This window comes from Calypte anna, chromosome 7 (genome assembly GCF_003957555.1).
Source record: "Calypte anna isolate BGI_N300 chromosome 7, bCalAnn1_v1.p, whole genome shotgun sequence".
NCBI lineage: Eukaryota > Metazoa > Chordata > Aves > Apodiformes > Trochilidae > Calypte > Calypte anna.
In genome coordinates this window covers 14737110-14754701 of record NC_044253.1, presented here as the reverse complement: position 1 = coordinate 14754701, position 17592 = coordinate 14737110, and the positions used below count along the sequence as shown (strand labels likewise).

The 17592-nt window shown below is 39.7% G+C and overlaps 1 protein-coding gene across 2 annotated transcripts in view; it reads left to right on the top strand.

Annotated features, from left to right (window-relative positions):
* Positions 1–4781: 4781 nt before the first annotated feature.
* MAP3K2 (mitogen-activated protein kinase kinase kinase 2) overlaps positions 4782–17592 on the top strand; it is a 52791-nt gene continuing 39980 nt past the window's right edge. For both annotated transcript variants that reach the window (XM_030454432.1, XM_030454431.1), the window contains exon 1: positions 4782–5203. The gene's annotated coding sequence lies outside the window, so the exon portion shown is untranslated. The remainder of the gene's footprint in view (positions 5204–17592) is intronic.

The following is a 17592-nucleotide window of genomic DNA, read 5'->3' as shown; positions in this document are numbered from 1 at the left end:
GAAGTTTGGGTATTCAGGGGTTTTAGTTAGTGTAAAATGAAGTCTGTGCTGTAAAAATAATTCTTCAAAGATTAACAGTCCTCATGTTTGTTAAAGGGAATATAGTCTGTGCAGTGTCATTCTGTGGTAAGGTCCCTTGTCTGCCTTAGGACACAAGTTAACAAATATGAGGCACCAGTTGTTTCTTTAAGTTTTATGGCTGTGTTTAGTCTTCTAAATAGTTCACAGAATCACAGAATTGTCACAGTTGGAAAAGAACTCTAAGATCGCTGTGTCCAACAGTCAACATCTTCCCCCCAGTAAAATATGTATATAAATATCTGTATCACTCACTAGAGCATACTAGAGAATATTAGAGTCCTGAAGTGCCTTGTCTACGTTGTTTTATAATACTTCCAGGGATGGTGATTCCACCACATTCCTGGCTAGCCCAGTCCATTGCCTAACTATTCTCTCAGTAAAGAAATTCTTCCTCAGATCTAGTCTCAGCATCCCCTGGTTCAGCTTCAGCCCATTTCCTCTAATGCTATCATTATTCACTTCAGAGAAGAGGCCAGCACCCACCTTCCTACAACCTCCTTTCAGGTAGCTGTAGAGAGCAATAAGCTCTCCTCTCAGCCTTCTCTCTTCCAAACTAAAAAAATCCCAGTTCCCTCAGCATCTCCTCAGCCTTGTTCTCATCAGCCTTGTTCTCCAGACCCTTCACCAGCTTGGTTGCCCTTCTCTGACCTCTCTTCAGCAGCTCAATGTCTTTCCTGTAGTGAGAGGCCCAGAACTGAACACAGGACTTGAGCTGTGTTCTCATCAGTGCTGAACAGAAGCACCCGATCACTTCCCTTCTCCTGCTGGCCACACTATTCCCAGTTATATAACCCAGTTATATAGAATATTCTTTAAGAAAGCCTGTTATTCATCAGAGTGATTTCATATGTTTCTCATAAGCATCTCCTAATATACTTTTGCCATCTTGCATAGCAGACTTGTGTTAAATGGCTGAATAATGTAGACATTAGGGGAATAATCTTATTAGTAAAGTCAACAGTGCCTGCATTCTGTATTAGTGAAAATAGCCAAGTCCTAAAGGTAAATTAATTGCTTCATAAATTTCAGTGATGGAGTTTGTCTGGAGCAAACAAACCTATCAGTACTGCTGCCCAGTTTCATTTATAGTGTGCAGTTTCTAGAGAAGCAGCTCCATACCTGAATGACTACTGTGTTTTTCCCTTGTTTTGTTCCTTTTCAGATATTACAGGCAAATCAATAGCTGCCTGGTTCTTTTTTTTTTTTTTTTTTTTTTTTTTTTTTTTTTTTTTAATTTTATTTTTTTATTTGAGCTTGGGTAGTGAGAATGTGTCCTGAAATGTGAAATACTTAGTATGATGGGAGATTCCAGTCTGGGTAAGACATACAGTTGCTAGGGGAGAAGATGAAGCTTCCTACCAGAGTTGAGACTCATCGAAATAGAATTCAAATGAGATTGTTAATAATTTATATTCTGTGTCATTCTTTTTTATTTTAACCTAAGTCCCTTAATTTTAAAGTGTAGATAAAATCTTACTTAGGTGTCATCTTTTAAAATTACTTCTGTTTGGCTTCTTTCCTTATATTCATTTAAGAGTTATTTTTTCGTTAATTTTTTCTTGCTTTGGGGTGAGAAGAACTGGTTCCTGTAACTGTTCACCATAGCTGTATGTACTCTGAAGAAATCACTTTTTGCTTCAGATCTGTAACTCTACAGCTCTAGCTGAAAAAGTGTAATGAATCTTCCAGCAGTGATTTAGGATTGTCTTCCCCAAGCTATTTGCTCTTGCTTTCTTTTGGCATCAGCCTCACAGTAATGGTGACAGGTAGAACTAGCAGGGTCTTGAAGTATTACTGTTGTTTGCTCGATTCATGCAATCTGGATTTAAATTTATGAACAGAATCTTTGCCCTCCTGCTGGTGAGGACTCTTTATCATGTTATAATATCCTGGCATCACAAACTCTGTGCTACTGCTCTTCCCAAAAGAAGCCATTTTGACTTCCCTTACCTGTTTTGTCTCCAGCAGCTTATTTCTTTGCCAGTTAACCCCTCCGAGCTTGATTTTAAAAACATTAAATGAATCACTTTCTAAACTAGATCCTTTTCTGGATGTAGTTCAAAACATGGTAGCATGCTAATACAGTGATAGCCATAGGAAGAAGTTGTGGTGAGGCACAGAAACTTGGGGAGGAAAAGTAGGAGGATTGGCATGGCCATAGAAAGGGACTGGTTTGTTCTCATTTAAAGTGCTTAGAAGATGTGGCTTTATTGTTAATTATACAGGCACTTGGTAGCCTCAAGCTATACATCTAGAAGGAGAAAACCTCTTAGTGCAATGAGGTATTGATTCTGGAACCCAGGGAGAGTCATACTGCCAGATTTCAGTCAATTGCTTGAATAGACTGTCCTAAGATGTGCTTACCCTACAATTTCCACTCCCACTCCTCACAGCTTCCATTGCCTGTTTAGGGCTTGTGCTGAATGCATAAATAATATGCTTTATTGCAACTTCTGACATCTATTTTTAAATGCTGCTTTTCCATATCAGCAATTAGACTGTTCCTATAAGCTTTATTTCACTCCAGTAGAACCATGCCCCTGGGTTTGGGTTGAGTTCAGTGTAAGCAAGTGTCATGAGCGCTGGTCCCTTGTGTTAAAAGATCGTTTTTATTTCAAAGTCAATATTTAGCTGTTTGTCCTGCTCCTGATACTGAAGATGTTCTGTTTTAGGGATTATGGCACAACAACACTGATGCTTCTCAGGATGTACATCACCCCTGCAAAGCCCTCTGGGGGTGGTGCTCACAGTGACCACAGTGATTCTTCATGCAGAAGCACAAAGAACCACAAGGGCAGAGGAATATGGAATGATTTTCCACAACTCTTGCTAACTTCTTTGGTAGTGGAGAAACTCTTATGTCAATATCTACTGTTCACTAACCTTCCTCCCTCTATGAGATCCATTTACAAGATGCTAAAACTGATGAGTGGCCATGAACTGCAATATCAAGGCAAGGAAAACCCTGGATGTGTTTTCAAAGCTGTGTAAGCAGCTGTGGCTCATTGATCTTGCTTGATGGTGCAGGAGCATCACACAGCATCAGCATTTTTCTCTGCTCCTTCTCTATCACTTAGCAGGAAAGGTCGCCTTTTTAACTTTCTAGTTAAAGACTCTTGGTCATGACAAGTGTCTCATGAACATGGCTGACAATTTTGCTGACTATGGAATAAGGGATGACTACGTCTCCATGTTGGCTCTGGAGTTCATATAAACCAGTGATTCAGAGCCCTATGCCTTTGTTGGATATGCTTCATCATTGGTCTTTCTTTAGCACACACTCTTCAATATTTTTTTTTTTTTAACATTACAGTATTTATCATTTTCTGCAGCCTATTTAATTGGAAGGCCCACAAGCTGTGGGCCTTGATGTGCAATGTCTTATTTTCAGATGCATTTCCCACTGGATGTTTACTTGTCTGGATATGCAGCTGAGGGTCTTGTCCCACTGAAAACTTGAATATTTGGAAGAGCTTACTGGCATAATGACATCTAACTACAGTAACAATGTAAGTTTTAAACTTTCACTCAAGTAGTCTTTTCCAGGTTTCTTTAGGGTGACCCCCAAACCCTTTTTTTGAGTAGATTTTGAGGGCTCGCTCAGACTTTACAAACCTCTAATTGTCTTAAAGGGTTTAAATAGTTCTGGCCACAAGGCCAGAAAGTATCGTGTGAGTGGCAGCTCAGTCGGGATTAATGTGCCGTAGCTGCCACAGCCCAGGGCACCACTGCCACAGTACGACTCTGAACACGCGTGATCCGTCAGCGTGGCACAGGAGGGCTTCACACACAGTGCTAAACTCCTCTTAAGCTTGTTTTTAAATATGTATGAAACTAATTACAGTGCCGTAATAATATTTACTGTCCTCCGCTTTTAGGCTTCGAGGGTAGCAGCCGTAGCTATCCTGCGATGTCCTGAGAGGTGAGTGCCCCCCGCTGCTGACAGAGATGGCTCCTGCGGGGAGCTGTCAGCCTGCCCTGGGAGCAAAGGGGAAGGTGAAGGCGGCAGAGCGGCCCTGGAATTGTCCTACACGGCGTGCTCCTAATCACGGCGGAGCCGCTGGCCGCAGCTCTGGGATTGGGAAGGGAAGGGCTGTTTCGGGGTAACACGCGGAACCGCCACAGGCTGGCCCGGAATTACACTCGCTCGACAAAACTCGGGGGCAAAGGCGCACGGCTTCCAGCAGGTTCCCGGGAGGCGCAGATTCCCGAGCCGGCTGCCGCTCGGGACTCCGCGGCCGCTGGGTGCGGCGGAAGTACCCCGCCGGGGCCTGGCTGCGTCTCCCGGTACCACGGCAACAGCGGATGGGGCAGCACCGCATCCCTGCAGCCGCCCCGGAGCAGACGGGACCCGGACCCGGCCCCGCCTCTGGTCTCTACTCTCGTCACTGGGGCCGCCTGAGGGAGCGGAGCGGTGCAATGCGTTGGGTCTCACGCACCGCCCGTTCCCCGACTCCGGGACCGGAGCTGCCGGGGTGCGGAGGGATCGGGTGGCGGGGAGCCGGAGCTTGTTGCGCACGCGCCCCCGCGGCGCTGCGCCTCGAGCTGCCCGCGCCCCCGCGGCGCTGCGCCTCGAGCTGCCCGCGCCCCGCCTCCTCGTCGTGCGCCTGCGCGGAGGAGGCCGTTGATTCTCGCGCCGCCCGCGCGCCCTGCCGTGATGACGTCTCGCGCTCTCCTCCCCGCGCCTCCAGCCGGCGGCGCTGTCGACGTCACGAGTTTCGGCGGAGCGGGAGGCGGAGCTTTCGGTTGGCAGAAGCGGCGGTGGCAGCCGGCGCCTCACGGCTGAAGGGATCTTTCCTTCTTTTCTCCTTTCTTCCCTCCCTCCCTTCCCCGCTGTAGTTCCCCACGTCCCAGTCCCGGCGCGGCACCAGCGCTCGGGAGCACCTTCCCCGCTCCCTTCCGCGCGGGCCCACCGCGGCCGCGCCGACCTCGGTGCCTGCTGTCAGCCTCCCCGCCGTGCCTCCGCGCGGGCAGGCCCCGGGCCCCTTCCCCCCCTCCTCCGGGGGGGTGGGCTCCTCTCCGGAAACCTGGCCGCTCTTTCCGTGCCGCCTGCCCAGCCGGGCCTTCGCCCGCCGCTGCCGGGCAGCGCGGGGGGTCCCTCCCGGCCTCCGCCGTGACACAGGTCGGTGCGGGCGGGGGTGTCTCTGGGAAAGGCCGGGTGGCGGGCGGGGACCGGCCCTTGGCGGCGCGGATGCGTCTGTGTTTCTTGGGGACAGAGGGGGTGTGTTAGTGCGCGTTGGAGGGGACCGCCGGTGTGGGGGGAGCCTGGGGCACTTTCGGCATCCAGGAGGTGCCCGAGCTGTGGGGGGAGCACGAACCGCGGTGCTGGGTGCCGCCGGGGGCACCGTCCCTCTGCAGATGGAGCTACGCGTCGGTGTGGTTACTCGGGGTGCTGGGGGCTCACAACGTGCTAGTTATAGACGTTACCATTGCAGAATCTTAAAGGTTTTACGAGCTCTACAAATATTTCTGTGTCAGCGTAAACCTCCCTGTGATTGCATGCTGATGCTGTAGTCTCTTCAAATTGCTCTGCAGTGATAGCAGTGCTGCGAATTGGGTATGTAGGTCAGATTCTGCGAGATATTTTTGTCGGGGGAAAAAGTGAATGTTAGAATATTTTTCCCTTCAAGCTTCTGAGGTGCATTGCAGCACCCACGAGGTTGGTTTTGTTTTTTTCTGGCTTCCTCTCCAGCTTCATAAATCTGGTTTCAGTTTTTGGCTACGGAATTACTGAAAATCAAAGAATTAAATAAGCTGAGTGCTTTGAAGCTGTATTGTATCATGAAGTGCCCTCTAAGAGGGTGGTGAAAGATAATAGAAGTCTGGCTTGAAATAAGCCAGAAAATTCCTTGAAATAAGGGATTTCTAGTCCATGCGGAAAATGTTACTCAGCTAGAATATTTCTTTTCTTCAAACAATGCAGCACGTTGCAGAGTGCAAGAGGCCTTCAGAAATGTGTTGCTATGCATATAGTAAAGACAGTATTTGCAGAATGAATGGCTGCACGTTTGTCTTGTGCAATATCTTGGATTCTCTCGTGGCATAGCACTAGCAGAATACCCTAGAAAGTATTCCTTTGGAATTCTCTTATGAATAGTTTTAAGGGAATGGACAACTATGAATTGGTTCTTATGCTACACTCAAAAGCCGTAAAAGAGTTTTCTTCATTGGTTTTGTTTGTTGTTTTTTTCCCTACCCTATAGGTAAATCCTTCACTGTCATTTGAATAAAAAAGCCAAATACTGTGAAAGGAAATTATACTTTCGTCTATACCTTTGTTTACAGTGGCTTTTTAAATAGCTGCTTTTTTCAGAAATATGTTAAAAATGAGATCTCAGTACGATTCCTGTTCTCTTTGTACTTGATTCTGTCATGGTTGCTGCTGAAAGGTATTGAACTCCAATGTTGATTCAGATAGCAAAGTTGTATATAATTGATTTAAAGGTTTTATTATGTTTTGTTAAAGCAGAATATCAAGGTAATATTTGTTAAATTGTCTCAGAAAAATCTGCGTACAGTTTGTCTTGTGCTCTGTGTCAGTGGTTTACCTGACAGTAATGGAAGACTACACTGAAGAAAACAGATGTTTCTGTGTTGCTTGTCTTGGCTTGCTGAGATTTCTAAACTGTCAGAAGAAACTTTTCCTAAGATAGATGTGATGTTTGGTAATCTTTAGAGCTTATGAAGTGTATGTGGGTAGTGTGAGTATGCAGGTATCTGTGACTGGTAGAATTTATTAACACAGTGTAACTCTAGATAATTTATAGTAAAAATAAATAACCTTTCAGATTTGTTCACATACCCTGTCAGTGGTTCTTTGCTGTGGTTCTTCAGAAATCTAGTCAGTGTGCAGACTTCTGGAATTTTAAGCTGATTGAGTGTTTGGAGCTAAATGCTAAATGTATAAAAATAAGAAGATATTTATAAAAATAAGGTTTTCTTCTTGAAAAAGCAAGAAAGTGGGTCATGCTGCAAATTTAATTAACATTTATAGTTTTTACTTTACATTTTGATCTTACAGTTTCCAAAAATACAGTAGTAAGATATAGGTACAAATCAGAATTGCCATTTTTAAAAAACTTGTTGTTATTAATAATTACATATTGAGAATTTCTTGGCAAAAGCTTTGTATATTAGCAATCAATGTTGCATTTTTTTTGTTCATTTACATTCTCTTTACTGCAGGCTGGATTTTTACATATGGAAGCTTGAGTTAAAAATAATTAATAATGTGTAATTTTAAATTTATGACACATTCAGCGGCTCTTTGACAGTGTTCTTTGAACTGAAAAAAAGTATTTTCTTATAAAATGCAACCTGAGAATGGTACTAGAGTGATTTCCTTCAGTGATTTCCCCTTTCCCACTGAACACACAGCCCAAATGGATCTGATCTATTGAGAAGTACGTGTTTGGTTTGGAGTAATAAGCATATATATATTCTAACAGTTTCTTATTAGATCTGTGCTTCTAACATTACCCTCTGTTTAGACTACTATCTGGAGAAAAATAATGATGAAACTGTGACTGCTCAGTGTAGTTAAATATATCTTGTTGCTTTTCTGGAGCTTATATTTGTCTTAAGTGGGTTTTTTTGAGGTTTTGTGATGATTGAGTAAAGGAAAGATGGAGTTTTATGTCGAAGTATTGCACTGATTTCCATCTGTGGGAACTGCTGCTCTAGAGACACTTGACCCAAAAATACACATATGGCATAATTTAGAGCCCAGCTTAATGAGGTCATTTGAAATTGGATTTACTTGAGCAAGGCCAAAGCAGGGGTATCTGCAATTTGCTTTAGAAACTGACAGTCAGGAATTGGGAATTTGGGGAGGCTTGTAGAGATATGACTTTTTCTTGCCTGTTTAACAAGTCTTTTACTTATGTTTACTTCTGTATTTAAAATTATGCTATTGAAATTACACCAGCAAATTGTAGCTTAGTTTTTCCACAGGGGTGGAAAATAATATCTTTTAGGCTCAAGGTTTTTTTCTTTGCTATAGCTTTGTTTTCAACAATTTTTTTTTCCCAGTCCTTTGCTTTTTTTTCCTCACTTTCCTCTCTTTCTCTATTTCCATCCAGTCTTTTATCCACTTCTGTGGATTATCTGCAGTAGTAGAAGGTACTTCTTTTGTGTTCCTCAGTTGTTTTGTGCTAAATACACTAACAGGCTGACAACAACAATGTAATAAAATTCAAATGTTTCAGGTAGATGTTGATGTTGCAAAGACTGTAACATGAGCTACAAACTGTAGCTCAAGTATGATAACACTAATAAACAGTTCTCATTTGGATAAATGAAGTGAGAGATGTGTAAGGGATTTATTTCACGAGATCAGTCCCTACTATGAGGCAGAAGCAAAAACGTGGAAATCATGTTGGACACATTTGTCTGATCTCAAAAAAATCAGAAGAGGGGAATACCACACCTCTTCACAGGTTTATTTATAGCTGGCACACAACTATCATTATAGTTAGGAGGCTTTTCTTAATATTTAACTTATGCTTCTGTCTTGGTGCTAGTTAAGCCAGTTAGTTCTTGTTCAACTATTATTGCTCATGCAGGATAATGATTTCTGTACTCTGTGCTGTTTGCGTATGTGAAGACTGTTCCTGTCTCCTTTTATTTCAGACATCTTTTTACTGAACTTGCAAACAAGCCTTTTCTTCTCAGGTCATGTTTTCTCAGGATTTTTGCTGTTGCTATTAGCTGTCACTAGGCCCTGTGTAATTTTTTTTGTCTCTATCTTTTTGAAAGTTCCCCTTGCAAAGTCTTACAACAGCAGAGTAATTAACATAGTAAGTTGCAGCATATGTAATATGAGTGCCTTATTAAAATGTCATTCTAGGGTGTGTGTGACCAGGTATGCTTGGCTTTTTTTTTATTTTTTGTTGGGGGTTTTTGTTTAGTTTTTGTTTTTGGTGTTTTTTGTTTTGTTTGGGTTTTTTTGTTTTTGTGTTTTTTGGTTTTGGGGGTTTTTTGTTTGTGGGTTTTTTGTTTTTGTTTTTTTTTGTGTGTGTGTGGTTTTTGTGGGTTTTTTTTTTTTTTTTTTTGCAACACCATCAGGTTCTTGGTTCTTGCATTTGTTAGGACAGAAGCTTCTAATAGTGTTTATTAAATCAGCTATCTCTTTCTTCATATATATATGAATCCGATTTATCTTCCTGGAGAATAGAGTCTTATACTGTAGAGAATTCAGTCTTTATTTCAGATCAATATTCTTATAGTAAGCGTTTCTTAACTCAACAGCATTACGGTTCAATAAGTTGTTCTATGGGAAAGTATGCAGTTACTGCTCTTCTACATCTATTTCCTGGCACATACAATCCCTTTGGCTTTTTGCATATTTGCATATTGCTATGCAATAGGCAACTTGAATGAGAATGAGTTATCCTAGGGTTAAATGCTACTTCTGTTGGCAAAAATGTGGTTTTGGCAGTCTGTCTTACGTGTGTGCTCTCTTTGAAGTATTGCTAAGATAACTTTTCCTGTAACTGTATCTGAACAAGCCTTCTGCCATTTTGAGATGTCTAATGACTTATAAGACACATGTTTCCTATAGGTGTGCTTTTATAGGAAGAGTGGCAGAGCCAACTACAAACAGGTGTATTCAATGTGTTCCCTGACTTTATTTCATTTTATCTGATTTATGTAAATGATTTTATCAGTTGTTTTTGAGGGTAGATCAAAAATGAGACAAACTGTGTGAATCTTTCAAAAGTTCTGCCTTCACAAAAAATTAAATAGGCACTAGTATGGTTATTAAAGAAATTTAGTTTCTTACAGGAATAATTATTTAACTAGTCAGTTTTGATTAGCTCTTACCTATCAAAATTATTTTGAAATAATTCAGACAGGAGAGTTCTGTAAAAGCCAGCTGTTTGAATTCAGTGGTATCAAAATTATGATAATGAGAACTATAGTCTTACCTTTGAATAAAGGTTTGAAGACAGGAAAACATCTGGATCAAGCTGTTGTTTGAATTAAAAACCCAGACAAAAAACGCAACAAAACCCCTAGAATATGGACACAAGCAAGAATTAAACTTTGTAAGAAAATATAAAGAAAATAAAACATTCTATTGATGAACATGAGGATTGTCTGTTAAGGCCCTGTGTCTGTGACATTGGCATGATCATGAATACCAAATGAGACTTTCAAATGAAAATTGAAATGTTACTGGTGAAGTTGTTGTCAGCTTTTAGGTAAAATCTTAATACATAATGAAATCAGACAAAAGATAATCCACTGTTAGTCCTCCAATGATGATCTTGAATTAATGTTTATGGAAGAGTGAGAACAGGGCAAGCATAAATAATACCTACCTTAAAAATTCTTTCAATCCCTGACCATTTTATAGGGCTTTGAGCAACCTGGTCTAGTGGGAAGTGTTGCTGCCCATGGTGCGGGGATGAAACTAGATGATCTTTAAGATCCCTTCCAACCCAAACTGTTCTATTATTCTATTTTCTGTTGTGGTTTTTGGATAGCTAGTAACCTTTGGATTTTTATGCTCAAACTTTGCCAGTCCTTTTTTTCTCATGTAGCTTAATGCCTCGCTTCCAAATATCTGTTGATAAGAAATTCTACAGGTATGCTTTCTGTTATAGTAAAAATCTGCCTTTTTTTTTTAAAATTATTTTTCAACATAGCTTGTACTGATATCCTTGGTGCCACTCATCTTTTGGAAGAGAGTGAACAATCCATCACTGTCCAATACAACAATCCTTCCCTCTTCCTCATAGGATTTTGTAGCTTTTTATCACTTTCTCCTTCCCACCGTGTATTTGAAACCAAAGAGCCTCTAGCTTGCCTATTTGTTTTCTGCTGTAGAACCCATTCTGTGCCTTCAATTAGAACTTTTGGTTTCTCTGAAACTGCTGTGTTCTACCACATCCTCTCTGGAGGTGAAGGCCCTAGGATTGCTAGTGATATTCAAGATGGGCACACATTGATCTGTTTTGGACTGATTTTTTCCATAATAATTCCTAACATTGGCTTTCATTTCTTGAATGCTTGTAATATTCAGTGGGAAGTCCATTGGTCTTCTATATGCAAAGTTAGAACTACTTCCCTTCATCCTTGCCCTCAGTTACGTAGGCTGATGGTTAGTTAAAATATAAAATAAATTTCTTCATCCTGATCATCTGTTTGCTCTGGATCTCCTGCTTATCATTGAGATTCAACTGTAAAACAGTAGCTACTGTAGTAAAGCAGGAGTGTTCCCTTGGCAAATGTAGTCTTAAAGATGATTAGGTGTGGGCATGTACATACTAATGCTTCTTCTGGAACTTTTGAATCTCTACTTAGTTAACCTTATTACTGTGTTTATGAGGGTTATTAGATTTTTATCACTTAAGAGAAGAATGATTATGTAGCATCATAGATGTTACTGTAATGTAATGATTTGGCACCCTGTGCTAAAGGTGTACTCTGCAAGAAGGAAAGCTATGTGTTGCCTTCATGTCTCTGCGTTTGATTTTTGAGTGGTTTGACAAAGTTAAGTTTTTGTTATTACACGTTTGTTTAAACATTATTATGAAGGATTGAGTTATGAATTGAATTATGTTTGGTTTTTTTTCTGGTTTGCTGGAAGCTCAAGATTGTTACCAAAGCACAAAGTGAAAAAGAGCTTGGGTATTTGATTGCTTAGCAGCATCTTGATGTGTTTGTTGGTGTGGGTCATCCAGTTCAAAACCGGTACCTACTGAATGAAAAATTACACATTTGTCCATTTAGACCTGCTCAGTGAGAACTACTGGCTACAAAAATGATGCACATTATAGTCATATTATGTGGGTAGTAAAAAAATCTTTGGAGTTCACACAGGATGTGTTACCTGTACATACACGCCAGGTTCTCTCAGTTTCCACTAAGTACACTCTTGTCTGGCTTCTCAGTGGTATTATTGAGCCCTCTGTACAGTTAGTTCCAAGCATGAAAGATCTGAGCTAACCCATACCTGTGGCTCTCTGCTTAAATTTATTGTGCTTTGTGGTCATGGTTGTTGAATGCTTTAATCTTGAATTGGAGATTGATTCAGGAGTATTTTTCCATGTTGTGTTGGAAATCAATATAGTGCATAAAGGTCTTATCCTACTTAAATATTCCATGATTGTGTATTATGAGATTCTTTTGCATTTTTTGCACGGGTATGTAGCAAGAGGACAAGGCACAATGGTTTAAAACTTGGAAGAGGGGAGATTTAGTTTAGATATTAAGAAAAAAATATCTGTGAGGGTAGTGAGATGCTGGGACAGGTTGACCAGAGAAGTCGTGGCTGCCTCCTCCCTAGAAGTGTTCAAGGCCAGGTTGGATGGGGCCCTGAGCAACCTGGTATAGTGGGAGGCATCCCTGCCCATGACAGAGGGGTTGGAACTAGGTGGTCTTTAAGGCCCCTTCCAACCCAAACCATTCTATGATTTTATGTTGTTATTGATGATAGAAATAATGGAAGAAATGTCTAAATGGATGTACTGAATTAATTTGAGTTAAACATGGTAATATGAACCAGGAAATGCTTTTTATGCAGAAATTCCAGGTGATGGTATCAATGGGCTGGAAAAACTTGATGGCAAGGTAGAAGATGGTGAGAAAAAATCATTATATTGCTTTACTCTGTGTTTCCTCACTGTATCGTGTGTGGAAAGAGCTGTGCTTTGAGGAGTAAGATAGTATGAAATGAAGGCTGTTCACTGAGGAGGATTTCTTCTTGATTTGTTGCAAAATTTGAAAGATGTATACCAAATGAGACTGATAAGTCTTTACAGTGAAGATACAAAAATGCCACTAGAGAACTAGATTCTGTCTTTGCTGCTGTCACAAGCAAATTCCCAGGAAGATCACATTAATCTGAAAGGTTCATATATATTGTTGTGTTCAGGTTACTTTGAAATTATAGTAGTGGGATTTGCATCCATGATTTAAACTCACAACTACTACAGCTGTGAAATCAGAGATTTTGTGCTGAATGGAAGATGTTATCAAATGTGGTGGTTATAGTGAAGAAAAAGATCACTTCTTGGGTTTAGCACTTGTTATAGATATTAAAACTAGTTCTAGAATTGGAGAGTGGATTTATTTCTCTTGTTTATTTCCCCAAAATACTAATCTTTCAACCTTCACGGTCACAGAATTGGAAGATAAACTGAAAAAGAAAGAACTAGTTATGGGAGTTTAAGGGTATGCTTTGTTCTGTAGGTTCTCAGCACAATCTGAACGGTGATTTGTATATAATTGCTCTCATACATTAATTGAAATGCTCATCTTGTTTGCAATACCCAGTTTGAGCTAGAAGCCTGATTTCTGCATCAAATACTTTATTTTTGCTTAAAGAATAATGGGCACAGATTGTAAGTGGTTTGTAGTGGGTTTGGTAGCATAGTCTTCCATTCTTAGAGTTGATAACATTGCAGGAATTGCCAATACCAGTAGTTCTGGTAAAGTTAAGTTTATTTACTGTCTACGATTATTTCTGTGGCTTTACTGGTGATCTTCAATTCTGTCACAAGGAAGAGAGATATACTGGATTCCTTTATGGTATATATTGTGACTTGTCTCTGATAATGATGCCTTTCTTCACAAAGACTCTTCTTCACCAATAGTTTGACTTGCTAGTCAAAAGTTTATAGTAAAACTAACATAGATGCCACTTGTAAACATCAGCAGGCAGCTTCCAAATGACAGCAGCAGGTGCAGAGCTAAGACCACCACTGAGATTTTCAGAAGGAGAAAGAGAAGCAACTAAATCAGATTATAACACTCACAGTAGTACATGTTTCATTGGACTGAACAGTTTAAAATTTCATGTACCTTTTCTCTTTGAGAAGTCTTTTATGGGGCTACTCTGTTTGCGTAAGATAAGCATATTATGAAAAAGTTATATCAGAGAAGTGTTTTGCTCTGTGTACTTGTGGGCACTGTAAAATTATCTTAATATAGTAAGTAAGCCTTAAACATTTTATGATGTGTGAATAGCATTAATTGGCATATGTAGCATATAGCATAGTTAGTAGCAAGGATTTCGTTCTTCCTAGTGTTGTGGTGCTCTGAGACTTTCCACTGTGGTGGTGGTGATAAATTTCCAAGAAGCCAAAGTGATTTGGAGGCAGTGATGCAATTATTTGTAGCCCAGTGAACTGTATCTATTACTTTTTAACATACTTTTGTGAGAAAAATATGGTGTTGGATAAGAGTAGAGGAGTGTGAGCTATCGATTTCTAGCCAGCATGTTGTTCTGCAAAATTGGCAATACTAAAATATTTTGCAGGGTGTCATTTTGGCATCTGTTTGCAAGTTTCAGCTGTTTTGACCCTTCCTCAACTTAGGATACATACATTTTCTTCCCAACAGGATTTTGTTGCTGTTGTGGATTTTCTTTCCTGGAATAATGAACAGGTTTTAAGAGAGCATCATAGCTTTCAAGGCAGATTTGCTTGATATATCAGCAAAATCATTCCTCAGGTTGAGAAATGAGCTGCCAGGAGTGCTTTACTATTGAAGCAATAACAGATACAAGAAATGGGGAAGTTCTGTAAAATTTAAATTAGGTGAAGAAAGATCTTGTTGAGGAAAGTAGATACATTTCTTTTTGAGGTCTATTAGTCTTATTCTTTTTGTGTACTTGGAGTAGGCTTATGAGGGGTTAGGTGAGAGAGGCTCTAAAGCAGGAAACATAGATTTAAGTGCCTTGAGACTTTCTAAATATGTGTATCTCTCCCTATCAACAGTAAAGGAAGTGTGAAGAGATTAGCTTTCCTGGGCTACAGTTACTCATAGTGAGTATTGCTGTAAGTATTAAGAGATCTCAAACATAATTTTGCTATAAACTCATCTTGAACTAGATTATCTGCTACTTTGCATTTTTATGAGAATAATCCTTAAAATACTGTTGTTGCATTCTCAGACCTTCTGGTGCTTTGTAACGTTTTCCAGTCAAGATCATTTTTCATCCAGTGGATGAATGTTACATGAATATCTCAAACTCCAGTTTATAGAACAGTAGGAACTTTAAGGTTTAATCTGAGTAGGATGGGGTTTTACTTTTGTCACTGGGCATATTGGATCCTTCAGTTCAATCTGAAGTCCATTTCCCAAACGTACTTTTAGAAATGAGCTGCAGTTATGATACTAGAACTGACAGCACTGCTTTTTGAGGTTTTATCCTCCCTGTAACTGAAAGGGCACTGTCTATAATTGGAAATTCTATTTTATGCAAGTGTTTTTTCCTTTTTTTTCTTTTTTCTTTTTTTTTTTTTTTTAATTGAACTCTGGAAGGAGTACAGCTAGTAAGCATTCTTTTCAGAAAATAAACAAATACCAACTCATGTCTGTAGCTGAACAGATGAGATCTGTGTGGTCTTGTGTGCTAAATTAGACATAAATTCTTTTTTTTTTTTTGCTTGCCAGGAAGATTTATAAAAAGTCTCCAGTTTAAGATATTTCAAGTCTGCACGCTGTAGAGATACCTGATACATCTGTTAGAGCAGCAAAGGTGCTGATGCCATCCTGCATTTGCTGTCTGCAGTCTTTCTGCACTGAACAGTGCATCTAGGTTGTGTACAGAAGCAAGATGGCTTCTGCATACACTGCATTTTTATGTTCACAAGGATTGTATTATTCTCTAATATTGTATTATACTTACATTAGATAATTATACATTAGGATTTAATAATTCTTCTGAATTGTCTCTTGCTAAGATTATCCAGTGTTGCAATTGCATCTTTTTTCCAGTTTCCTAAATGACTGTATTTATGCCAACATGCATTCAATGCAAAACCATTATTGAATTAACACAATAAACCACAATATTTATGCTTATATAAAATACAACTTTTAATCATGGGTGGTGCTGTCGAGGTTGCAGGGATGCTAAACGTTCAAAAAGCTGTGCTGTCAGTTTTACCACTGTAAAAGCAGGTAATTTCTTAAAACTCTTGGGTTTAGGCACAATAAACATATTAAATGAGGGGAAACTAACAATAAATTGTTACATACATTTAAAATATTTAACTGTATTTTAATACATTTTAATACATTTTATTGTAACTGCTTTCAAAGACAACTCAGGTCATTTGCTTCCTTTATTTGTGTATCTCATGCACCTACCTGATCATTGCCTATCTGTAGGAGGTTGCACTGGGACTCATGTTCATGGATGTTATCTGTAAATTGAAAATAGATATCAATATTTTATTCCATCAACTGAGTTTCTTGCTAGTTAATTGAGGCTTTAAAGCAAATAATTAAAAAATCATGTAATATTTAGCTGAATATATTGAAAAAGTCTAAGTATGGTAATTGCTGTAGTTAGTTCTGTTAACTAATCTGTAATTATTTCAAGAAGCCATATTTTGCTTGGCAGTAATAATCCTGGAATCAAGGCATTTACTGTGTTTTTCTTTCAATATTATAGTATCTAAGCTTATTCTTACAGTATTTTAAACTCAACTGAAACAAATAATCGGCAGCTTTTTCAGTCTTTCCCTTTTCATTCTCAGCTATTTAGACAACATTTAGACAACAGCTATTTACAACACAGCAGAATCTTGTTTTCAAAGTATTTCAAAATATTTGCAAGAACGGTCCAGAAAACTGAACCACTAATTTTGTAAAGAGACTTGTACTCTTTTAAATCTCCAGATCTTTAACTTAAAATGTTTGGTCTGAAATATATAGCAAATAATGCATTGCATCTCTTTGTTGTGGATGGTGAAATTTCTTTTCCAGTAACACTGTGCAGTGGTTTGGATACGTTCTCTTGTTTGTTTTTGAAACCAGAACGAAAAATTGATGCATTCGATTTCTTCCTGTTTTTATCACCACTCGTTATTTCACAATCTGAATGCAGTAAAACACATGTGTCTGAGGACTTGCCCCCCCCAAAAAAAAAGTCTTAATTTTGAGTGAGTTGTGTGCTGTTGTGCCCATTGTGCTGACAGTGGTAGATGGCTCATGGTATGATGTGTTTAAGGTTGTTGCTTGGTCTCTGTACCATAGGTTAAAATACCTTGGGGTTCTGAATGAACTGGTTTAGTTACAAGACAGTGAGAAATTCAGGGCAAAGTTTAGAAATATACTAACTAAGCTACATACATTTAGAACAAGACTTAAGGTATTTAGAAAATAAACCCAAGTTGGGTTTGGCAGAAAATAAACCCATGTACTCTGGCAGGAAATAAACCAGAAATGCCCTTTCTGTAAAGGAGTGTCTGTGCTGTTTCTGCCATTTTAGTGACAGAAGGGTTTAATTCGGCTGTTCAGAACAGAACTGTTGAATGGTAGTTACTGTGTAAAAGAAAGACATTGGGGGAAAATAGAGGGGAATACACTTTCTGTCTGATGCTGAGTCCTGGACAGGTAGTCAGTCCTGAGTTTCTGTTGTAGTTGAGAGAGATGCTTCTCGAGATTGTATCCCTTTTCCTTGCCCCGGGACATGAGCTGGCGCAGCTTGATTGGTTCTGCTGTTTTGCTCGTTTTAGCACAGCAGAACTAGGTGGTTCTTCTCAGTGT